The following is an 11473-nucleotide window of genomic DNA, read 5'->3' on the forward strand; positions in this document are numbered from 1 at the left end:
TGTTATTCCTAATGAGGTAAATTTTGAAAATAGTGTTTATGTTTCTACTCAGGAAACCAATATTGAATATGAAACTAATCTAGAGGTAAATGACTGGACTAGGGACACTATGATTTTGAATAGGACATTGCATCCTTGTTACGATGATGATGATGATGATGATGTGTTAGAGGAGCATGTTTTTCGTGAAAATGTTCTTATGGAATATTGTGTTTCTGAGACATTAGACTTTGTTGTTGCTTCTTCGGATTTTATTAATTGTAACATTGAATTGTTGGATGATGTGGCTACTGATTTGAGTATTGTGCAATTGAACTGTGAAGAAGAGCATGACACACAACTTGTGTCTGACTTAGGTAAGGCTGAATGTTTTGTTGATAAGAATGATCCTATGCCTGAAAATAACCTTGATGTGTCTAATTCCCTGCCTAGGTAACAATATGTTGTTTGCTCTGATTTTTTTATGCATGACACAAAGGCTTTGAATGGTGATGATTTTGAATTGGGCCTTGTTGATTTTTTAATTGAACATGAGCATGATATTTTACTTGTTTCTGACTTAGGGAGTGTTGAATCATGTAATGATACAAATGAAAATAACCTAGACAGATTTGATTCCCTGCTTAAGTCACAACATGATTTCCTTAATGTCGGCCGAGAGCTTATTCAACCCACTTTGTGGACAGCTCCAAGCCTTGGGTTATATTTGTGTGCCTCCCAAGTCTTATTGGACTATTTTGCAGCTAAGTATGATGTCTTTAAGGAGCCACAGTTGGAATATGTATCTCTGCCCATCCCTAACACAGTTCACTTTGAATTAGATCTTGTGCATACAACGCCCCTAAAATTGCAAGATTTTGTGCTAAAAACACATCTGTTGGCAAATTCTGGTTTGGGGTAACTCGTTTACATATGCATCCTTACTTGCACTTTATACTATATATGTGTAAGACTGTTGATGTTTATGCACATCATCTTTTGGGTTGATCCTCAACTCTTTAGGCTGTAAGTGTATGGTGAATTTTTCTTGTATATAATCCAGTATATAATGTTTCAGTTGAATCTTATGTTTCTTTTGTATATATTGTGCTAATCCAATGTGATCTCAGCTGAAAAATGTTGGATTCAAGCCGTGAATAATGGAGTTCTGTTCTTTCTTTCGTCAAATCTGGTAATCTCTTTCTTTTTTCTCAAACTCAGCATGTTTCTCCTGGTATGGTACAGTTATAATTCTGTTTATCATTAGAAACATTGAGGACAATGTTTAGTTTAGGTTTGGGGGTATAGAGTAGATACCATGTGACTATCACCATGCTATAACTGAAATTGAACTCTGCCATGTTTTAAAAAAAAGAATAAATTATTGAGCCCATCTACCCTAATTTGTGATGTCTGCATTTGTAATGTCTTAGGATTCTTAATCTAGATGATGAGGCACCACTTGATTCTAGCACAATTTACATGTGATAGGAAACTTGCACATGCATGATCTACCAATACATGTATAGCTTCGGTTAAGTAGACTGCCAATCACTTTAGAATACCGAATGAGACTTGACTAGATTTTTCTTTGGTTGGTTGGGATAGAAGTTGGAGGATACATTAAGAAAAACAACCATTGAATTTGACCGGGTACATCGAAAAGGGCTACCTCTTGCTATGAGCCATGTAATTTTTCTTTTTGTTCATAAGTCAGAAGTATTGTATTGTTCTGGTTCTCTTGAAGTACTTCATCAGTTGAAAAAAAAATCAAAAAAAGAAAAGAAAATGAAAGAATAGAAAGTAAAAAGTCAAAAAAAAAAAAAGCAAAAAAGAAAATAAAAAAAATAGATAAATAAATGATAAAGGAGTCCATTTTGTTATGTTTCGTTATAGTTAATGCTTCTCTCTTGCCTCAAAAATGAGAGAGCAGTCAATGTAAAGAAAGAGTCATGTATTTTTTTTTTGTTAGTCTTGTAATAAGCAAGGTAGGGTGTATGCCACCGGTTTACAACGCGGGTAAACGGAAATATCACCAACTCTTAGGTGAAACATTCACTTTCCACTCTCGAGTCACAATCAAATCCCGAGTTATTCTCTCTTCCCTGTCTCGTGATATCTTTCTTATTGATCGCATTCAATGCCGTTACTAATTCTGTTGTGATACGACACAATATTTCCAACCAATCCAAGAAAAAATCTCCTACTATAACTCTCCAAATCTGATCCATGCAGTTACGCAGTCCCGCCAAAAACTGAGAATTCAAATGAAGGGGAAGACCTCCGCCTAACAGAGATGGGGGGTGCGAACAACAGTTGCCCCCGGGATGTAAATAGTAATTGAGTTTCCCCTTAGTAAATGAGTGCCCCTTAACCAAAAGTGAGAGTCCGAATAACATGTGTCCACCGGGTGCTTTAGACAACTTTTCGAGCCGATTTTTGCAAAAATGTTTATTGCCCAAAAATACCTACAAACACATAAAACACCATAATAAGTACAAAAATGGGTACTAACAGTATACACAATAGAGATGAAAATAGACACATAAATGCGTCTATCAAATACCCCCAAACTTATTATTTTCTAGTCCTGAGCAAATCAAAACTACAAAATAAAATCCTAACTCACTGTCACAGGCATCGCGATTGCACTTTGCGTGTGCAACAGACCTTTGAACCCCTAGGTGTCCCTAGTGTCCGAGTTATAGTCTCGGGAGGGTTTACCAGAGGTGTGCCCACAAAACCTTTACTCCAGACCCTAGCTATCTCCGTAGAACCTTAGAATGGCACTAAAGAATCTCCTTGGTTGGCATACTTATTGATTACGGGAGGAAGTACCCTGATGCGAAATTCCAATTGTTGTATACAAGTTTGCACTCAAGCATACTAAAATTCATATAGAAGTCACAGATATCTAATCAGATAGTCGCACTATGGATATCATATTCGGAGTCAAACTAATCATATGAAAAGATCAAGAAGATGAACATAGAGAAAAACATAGATAGTTTAAAGGTGAACGGTGTTTCCCATATCTGTCTGAAGGCCTCTGCCAAGATGAACCTATCATAATGGACTGTGATACCGGTCTGACTAATATCAACACAACTTGCATACACAAGAGAGCCGGTGGTCGATAATCCTAATTTTAGATCAACTCGTATGGCATATACAAGGGAACCAACGTTCGATTTATTGAACACAAATTTACTTATTTATTTATTGTAAGAACTAACAACATGATTAGATCTTGTGGATCCAAGCGCATGCTTCTTGTCAGCAGATTACATGGTAATCCCCATGGATCCTCCATTCCACGCTTGTTTAGGCAACGGAGACAGGGAGAACATACACATATTGCTATCCGAGTGTTAATATTTATTCCGATTGGTCTATTGGTCTGGTCTTTTTTTTTCTTTTTCTTTTTTTTGAATATCTCAATCACCCTATTTCACCCAAGCAATGGTAACAACTTAAATCATGTGCCTCACCAAATCACTTAAAAGAAAAGAAAAGAAAAATAAAAACAGAAGGTAAAAATTACTCAACGAGATATGGCGAAACTACCATGTTATTTCTAACACCTGAGTTCTGTACTTTTATGAATAGACTCTATAGATGTTTTCATCTAGTCAGATTGGTTCCTCAACTCCTACAACCAAGATGATTCCATACACTTAGATTGGTTAGTGCCAACCTTAATAGGCATAAATTTCTAGGCTCTGGAGTTTATTTATTGCAACAAAAAGGTGACAAAAAGTTTATACCCGACCCCCAAACTTAAATCTAACATTGTCCTCAATATTTATAATTAAATAACAATACCAAAAGTATAAATAACACGAGGAATCAGTAAAGAGAAAATTCAGAAAGTTAGTACCTGGGTGAAGTGGAATCAAAAACCTAAAATAATATACAACATACAAACTGCCTCGATGGTCAATCAAGGTAAACAGGGACCTCCTCAACATCACCTGTAGGAAAATGCTCTAAAAAGGGCTTCAATATCTGACCTTTAACCTTTGAAGAACTACTACCGTCTGATGTTTCAATCTCAATATCTCCATGAGGAAAAAAAGTACGGACCACAAAAGAACTGGTCCACCGAGAGCGCAACTTCCCGGGGAATATATGCAAACGAGTGTCATATAGAAGAACTTTTTGACCTGGAGAAAATGAATTCCGTAAAATATTCTTATCATGCACAAGTTTCATTTTGTTCTTATACTCCTTAGCACTATCATATGCATCTCTATGAATCTCATCCAACTCATTGAGTTGGAGCTTTCTGTGACCTCCTGCCTTGTCAAGTGAAAATTTTAGTTGTTTAATAGACAAATAGGCATTATGCTCTAACTCAACAGGAAGGTGACATGCCTTTCCAAATACTAAACGATAAGGCGACATTCCAATGGGTGTCTTAAACGCAGTAAGGTAAGCCCATAAGGCATCAGTAATCCTAGATGACCAGTCTTTCCGATTAGGATTAACTGTTTTCTCTAATATACGTTTTATCTCCCTACTGGAAACCTCAACTTGACCACTAGTCTGCGGATGATACGGGGAAGCTATGAAACTTACTTGGTGCACAGTCCGCATATGCACCTTCAACCAACTACCTCTCCCTATATATGTTTACTTGCAATTTCTACAACTTAGAATTAGGGAGTGGATTGACATGCTTGATTCACTATTTATGGCCAATGCTTGCGCACAATGATTACTTACAATAATAAGGTACAATGATTGGGCACAATGATTCTGCACAATGATTGTGCACAATGATTGTGCACCACTCAATCTGGCTGTTGCACGATGAGCAACATTCATTTTTGGCGTATTGCATAATGATGGTGCAATATTGGCTCACCCATCCCTCTATGGCCTGATGCACAATGATTGTGCAATATTGGCTCTAGGCCAATGTTCCTCTTAACGCAATAGAAACTTGATATGAAGGTTCATCTCATGCCATGGCGCCTCTTTGAGTATGCGCCATGCTAGAAATTTAGGGTGTTACATCATCCCCTTAGCAAAAGTCACCCACCAAATGCTCATAAATCACATGTTTCTTCAAGTATTCGTGAACATCAATTTAGAAATTCTAAGTAAACGTCTCATACTGCATATAAGGAATCCAAAAAGAGTCCACAACGTCACCAAGAATCTCAATTGGACAGTTTCCAAAAGGATGTCTCAACAAGGTATCCTAAGTGGCGTCACATACCAACACTCAGGAATCCCTAAAGTTCAAGAGTTGAAAGATGTCAACAATTTGTAATACTGTGTGGAACATGATCTAGTTTCCCACCGTCCCCAGCGGTCATCCAGGTTTCCACTCATAAGTGGGATGCTAGCCTGGCCTGACAACACACACCATTGTCCAGTTGCCAATGTGTGGGGATGATCAATCCCATTGTTTACCCACCGTCCCAGACAGTCTTAGGAATTTTCACTAAAAATGGGGTGCCACTTAGGCTAGGAAAACTCACAGTACATAAACAAGCTCAACTTGATTCGAAAAGTAACTAGCCTAGCAGTTACTAACTCTTTCGGTGCCAAAGCTCGTCCACTCTCCAACTTTAAGTTTCCATTAGGGAAAGTACTCGTTTGGCAAGTCTGATTCTAACTGCGAAGGACCAGAAAATTATGCTTGGCATGCCTCAGCGAGCATGCCATAATTTTCCAGGTGCGCCATTATTAAGCTACTTATCGGGCCTTAAAACCAGGAAATGTTGTTCATTTTCCCTGAAAGCATGCTCGTGGAGAATGATGCAACTAAATTAGCTTCCACACCGTTCCAACTTACCTTTTTTCCTCAAAGGGTTAAAAAAAAACTTTCTTAAAACGGAAAAAACATCCTTTTAAGGCCCTAAATGATGGAATTTGGCTAAAATCCCAAGACCGTGATACATAGATCACGTCTTGATTGGTGGCCGTTTCCAATAAATTTAGACCCGTCTTGAGCTAAATTACGAAACTCAGGTTTTTAGCCTCCAGATACGCTATAGCTTGCACATCTGCATCAACTTGTCTCATCAAGTTTGACCACAATCATCTCTTGCGTCGAGCTACCAATGCAGATGATATGAGAAGCCAGTATGCCGCAATCATCTCACAATTAGATGATATGAGCGAGAAAGTGCTAGACTGGCAATGCTGCAAATCATTGCGTCTAACTACATAACCTTCCATACTCTAAAGGGATCAAGCACAGGTCGTAGTTCATACTCGAAGGGACAGAAACTTAAACCAACTCGTTTGCATGGTTGTGGCTTAGCAATAATGGTAATGGCCTGGTCCGTATAGGTCGTTGCGTCAAAATGCCCAAAGGTTGCGCATTATCGAGTCCGCGACATGGCATAGCGATGCCTATGCATCAAATGCCCTATTTGCAAGTCCACGCAACTATAAATGAGGTTTACTCATCATTTAATCTATGAAGCTTACTTGATGCATAGTCCGCATATGCACCTTCAACCAACTACCTCTCCCTATATATGTTAACTTGCAATTTCTACAACTTAGAATTAGGGAGCGAATTGACATGCTTGCTTCACTATTCTTGGACAATGATTGCGCACAACGAATGCGCACCACTCTTTTGGTTGTTGCACAATGATTTCGCAACAGTCTCTTTCGGTGCAATATTAGCTCGGCCAGCCTCTTTATCCTGGTGCACCATGATTGTGCAATATTGGCTCTAGGCCAATGTTCCTCTTAACGCAACAGAAACTCTAGATAAAGCTTCATCTCATGCCATGGCGCATCTTTGAGTATGCGCTAAGCTAGAAATTCGGGGTGTTACATCATTCACCCCTTTAAAAAAATTCGTTCCCGAAATTCTAAACAAAACTATTATGGACAATCTCTTCGGTTTGGATTTCCTGAGAAAAAGTCTTACACCAGATGCTCATAAATCACGGGTTTCTTCAAGTTTCCGTGAACATAAATTTAGACCTTCTAAGCAAACGTCGCATACCGCATACTCAGGAATCCAAAAAGAGTCCACAACGTCACCAAGAATCTCAATTGGCCCGTTTCTAAAAGGATATCTCAATAAGGTATCCTAAGGGGCGTCCCATATCACCACTGAAGAATCCCTAAAGTTCACAAGTTGAAAGATGTCAACAATTTGTAATATTATATGGAACAGGATCCAGTTTTCCTCCGACCCTGACGGTCATCCAGGTTTCCAATCGTAAGTGGGATGCTAGCCGGGCTTGACAATGCACACCATTGGACAGATGCCAACGTATGGGGATGATCAGTCCTATTGTATACCCACCGTCTCAAACGATCTTCCGGATTTCCACTCGTAAGTGAGGCGCCACTTAGGCCAGGAAAACTCATAGTACTTAAATAAGCTTAACTCGTTTCGCAAAGTAACTGGCCTAGCAGTAACTAACTCTTTCCGCGCAAAAGTTGGCCTATTCTCCAACTTTAAGTTTCCATTAAGGAAAGTACTCGCTTGAAGAGTTCATTACTCACAGTCCCTAGAGTTTTCTCGGAACTTGCTCTGATAATAACTGTGACACACCGGAAAATTATTCCTGACACACCTGGGGGCGCATGCCATAACTTCTCTGGTGCGCCATTATTAAGCTACTTATCGGGCCTTAAAACTAGGAAAATGCACGTTCATTTGTCCTTGCAAGCATGCTCGTGTATCATGATGCAACTAAATTAGCTTTCGCATCGTTCCAACTTACTCTTGTTCCGCAAAGGGCTTATTAAGAAAACAAATACTTTCTTAAAACGGCAAAAATGACCTGTTGTGGCCCTAAACGATAGAATTTGGATAAAATCCCAAGACCGTGATGCGTAGACCACATCTTGATCTTTGGGCCGTTTCCAATCAATTTAGACTCGTCTTAAGCTAAATTACGACACTCGATCTTTTTGCCTCTATAAAGGCTATAACTTTTTCATCTGCATCAAATTTTCTCATCAAGTTTGGCCACAATCATCTCTTGCATCGAGCTACCGAGTCAGATGATATGAGAGGCCAGTATGCCGCAATCATATCAGAATTAAATAATATGAGGGACAAATTGTTGGACCAGCAATGCTGCAACTCATTGCGTCTTCCTACGTACCCTCCCCTTCTCTAAAGGGATCAAGCACAGACCGTAGTTCATCCTCGAATGGACAAAAACTTAAACCAACTCATTTGCAAGGCTATGGCCTAGCAATAATGGTAATGGCCTGGTCTGTATAGGTCGTTCCGTCAAAATGCACAAAGGTTGCGCATTATCGAGTCTCCGACATGGCATAGTGATGCCTAAGCATCAAACGCACTATTTTCAATTCTGCGCAGCTATAAATGAGGCTTACGCATCATTTATACTCTTTCGGCTAAGCTATGAAGTTTACTTGGTTCACAGTCTGCATATGCACCTTCAACCAACTACCCCTCCCTATATATGTTCACTTGCGATTTCTACAAGTTAAAATTAGGGAGTGTATTGACATGCTTTCTTCACTATTCAAGGACAATAATTGCGCACAATGATTGCGTACAATGATTGCGCATCACTCGTTTTGGTTGTTGCACAATGATTGCGTGATAAGCACGTAAATGATACATTTTATACCTATCTTTATATTAGTTAGGACTCGATATTTTTGCTAATGACACTATTTTGGTACTTTTGCAGAAAGTTCAAGCGAATTCGATCACTGGAAGAATAAACAGCTAAAAATGGCGTTTGGGGCCATAAACGAGACGGAGTTTAATTAAATTGGGTTTCCGAGATTGTCATACCAGTTGCTTGGTTACATCACTTCACGGCCCAAAAAAAAAATCATTATAGTGGGCTTGGATCAACTAAGAGTTAAGAAACGGAAAATTTCTTGTTTGGACCTAGGCCCATATAGTTATTTATAGTAGGGTCCAACCAGATCTTTTTTTATCCGGAGGTCCAAAATTAATTAAAACATGGAAATGTCCATAATACCCATTACTACCAAACGTGTGTGTCTACACTGCTTACAAATTTGAGTACATATCTGGTACACTGCTTACAAATCTGAGTACATATCTGCTACACTACGTACAAATCTAAGTATGTATCTGCCTCACTGCTTACATATAGAGTATGTATCCGTTGGACATATTAAACCTGTAAATGTGACCAGAATATAACAATATTAAAACACAACAACAAAACTAGCATCTATTTCAGTATTTCGCATACGTACTCATGGATCAAACCAAAATAAAGTGGCAAAACTATGAATAAAACAGAATTAAAAGAAATTTTTATCAGTACAACATATACGTACCGCGGATTCATAAACTAAAAACTCAATTACATGTCAAGAAGTGATGAATCCATGAATATAACCGAATCAAAGCACATACTTCAGTATTTCACATACGAACTCATGGATCAAGCCAAAAAAAGTGGCAAAACTATGAATAAAACAGAATCAGAAGAAGTTTCAACCAGTACAACATATATGTACTCCTGGATCAAACCAAAAAAATAAGAGAAAACCTATAGATTCATAGTAAACAAAAAAAGAAAACAGTACGTATATGTTACCCGAGGACTATGGCATCACTCAATCTGCTGGCCCCGCTAAACTACATTTTGCACAAACGAAAAAAGGATATTAAGATCACATCTTCTTAGGTAAGGAAAGATGGTCCATATGTAATTTAATGATTGATCACATTGGTGGGTGTAACTGATATCGAACAAGTCTTTTTCCAGAAGTAGACGAGATTACAAATATTCAAAACTGTAAATGCATGATTCTGTTACAAATTACAAATTTAAATTAAGACAGACAAACTAGATTTACCTTTTGTGGAGTGTTATTCTTTCCAAAAGCCATATCCTGTAGTATGCGGGCAGTCACCTGAATTATCAACAAGGCCACTATCAGCTATAACAACTAAAAAATTTAGGTAAATACTAAATATCATTCAGATGAGAATACATTGGTGACAACTTGGAGTCCGAGATACATCAACTGGAAAACGATGATCCAGCAAATTGCAAGTTAATTTCTAAACACAGATTTTATCAAAAGGCTGTATGAACAGAGACAAATTGACTCTTAACAAGTTCCATAAGTGAAGAACTTCAAATGCACAAAGGTGTCGTATATTTCTTAAATAGTTTATCCAGAATAGCAAGGATTACCTTGCCACCATCAACCCCTCCTTCATAGCAGGGTTTCAAACTAATTGCACGCTGAAGGTAAGGTGCCCAGCGTCCTGTGAGAAAATCCCTCCTAATCATTTCAACGCCGTTTTGGTAATACTATTTTGAAAAAGAAAAAAGAAAAAAAAGATCAGGTCAAACACACAAACTCACATATCCCAACTATTATAGTGATAAATGGGTAAAGAGCTAAAGTATCAGCTAGTGACTTGTATACCTCAAGCATATTTCTAACGAACGGTTCTTCATTAAAGAAGTCTCTCCGTACAAATACGAAAGGCAACTATTATGACAGAGCCTCACTTACTGTTCCATACCCAATCTTTCCTGAAACAGAATATAACTAAGTATCTGATTTTATTATCAGACTAACAGAAAAGAAAAACTTAAATTTTCAACGAAACTTAATCCAATACCTATCATATAGTCACATGCTGCCATCACATCTGGTGTGTATACATCTCATTTGAGCTTTATAAAATTTGGGGGAAGTTCTTGATTATCAGATGCACCACATACCTGATTTAGAATAGATTATTATTCTGCTATAATTCAAGTCCGGAAAAAATATTTGCCTGCCTAAAACAGATCAAGGGGATAGTTCTGCAAACAAAAGTACCAGACAGAGCCAACCAGGCGGTAAATACTCCTCCTTTAGCGTCCAAAAAACAGAATCAGAAGAAGTTTTAACCAGTACAACATATATGTACTCCTGGATCAAACCAAAAAAAATAAGAGAAAATCTATAGATTCATAGTAAACAAAAAAAGAAAACAGTACGTCAGATATGTATTGATGGTTAATACACAAAAGAAAACTGAAAATCAAACCAAAAATCATAAAAATATCAGATCTACTAATGAAATAAACATAAAACATGATTTTTTATTTAGATCTGAACTTGTTTCATTAAAATCCACCAATATATCATATACGTACCGATGATTAATACACAAAAGCAACTCAAAAGCATATAAAAAAAAACCAAAATGGAACTAAAATCAGCTGCATGTGAAAACCAAGTAATGAATCTATAAAAAACTGAATCGAAACACTTTTTTTTCCAGTATTCCATATATATACTTCTAGATCGAAGAAGAAGAATATCCAAAACTACAAAAATAACAAAATTAAAGCATAATTTTTCAGTACACCATATATGTACTGCTGATTCATAATCTAAAATTTAGCTGCATGTGAAAAACAAGTAGCGAATCTATGAAAAAATAGAATTGAAACACTTTAATTTGAGTATTCCGTATATGTACTTCTGGATCAAACAAGAAAAATCTCCAAAACTATAAAAAAAAACAACA

At 37.5% G+C, this 11473-nt stretch overlaps 1 long non-coding RNA gene across 1 annotated transcript; it reads right to left on the reverse strand.

Annotated features, from left to right (window-relative positions):
• Positions 1 to 9807: 9807 nt before the first annotated feature.
• LOC113310142 lies at positions 9808 to 10469 on the reverse strand. Its single transcript, XR_003340947.1, has 3 exons — positions 10375 to 10469; positions 10137 to 10256; positions 9808 to 9849 (listed from the first exon to the last, which is right to left on the reverse strand). It is a non-coding gene; the product is annotated as an uncharacterized LOC113310142 (long non-coding RNA).
• Positions 10470 to 11473: the final 1004 nt, after the last annotated feature.

This window comes from Papaver somniferum, chromosome 9 (genome assembly GCF_003573695.1).
Source record: "Papaver somniferum cultivar HN1 chromosome 9, ASM357369v1, whole genome shotgun sequence".
In the NCBI taxonomy this organism is placed as follows: domain Eukaryota; kingdom Viridiplantae; phylum Streptophyta; class Magnoliopsida; order Ranunculales; family Papaveraceae; genus Papaver; species Papaver somniferum.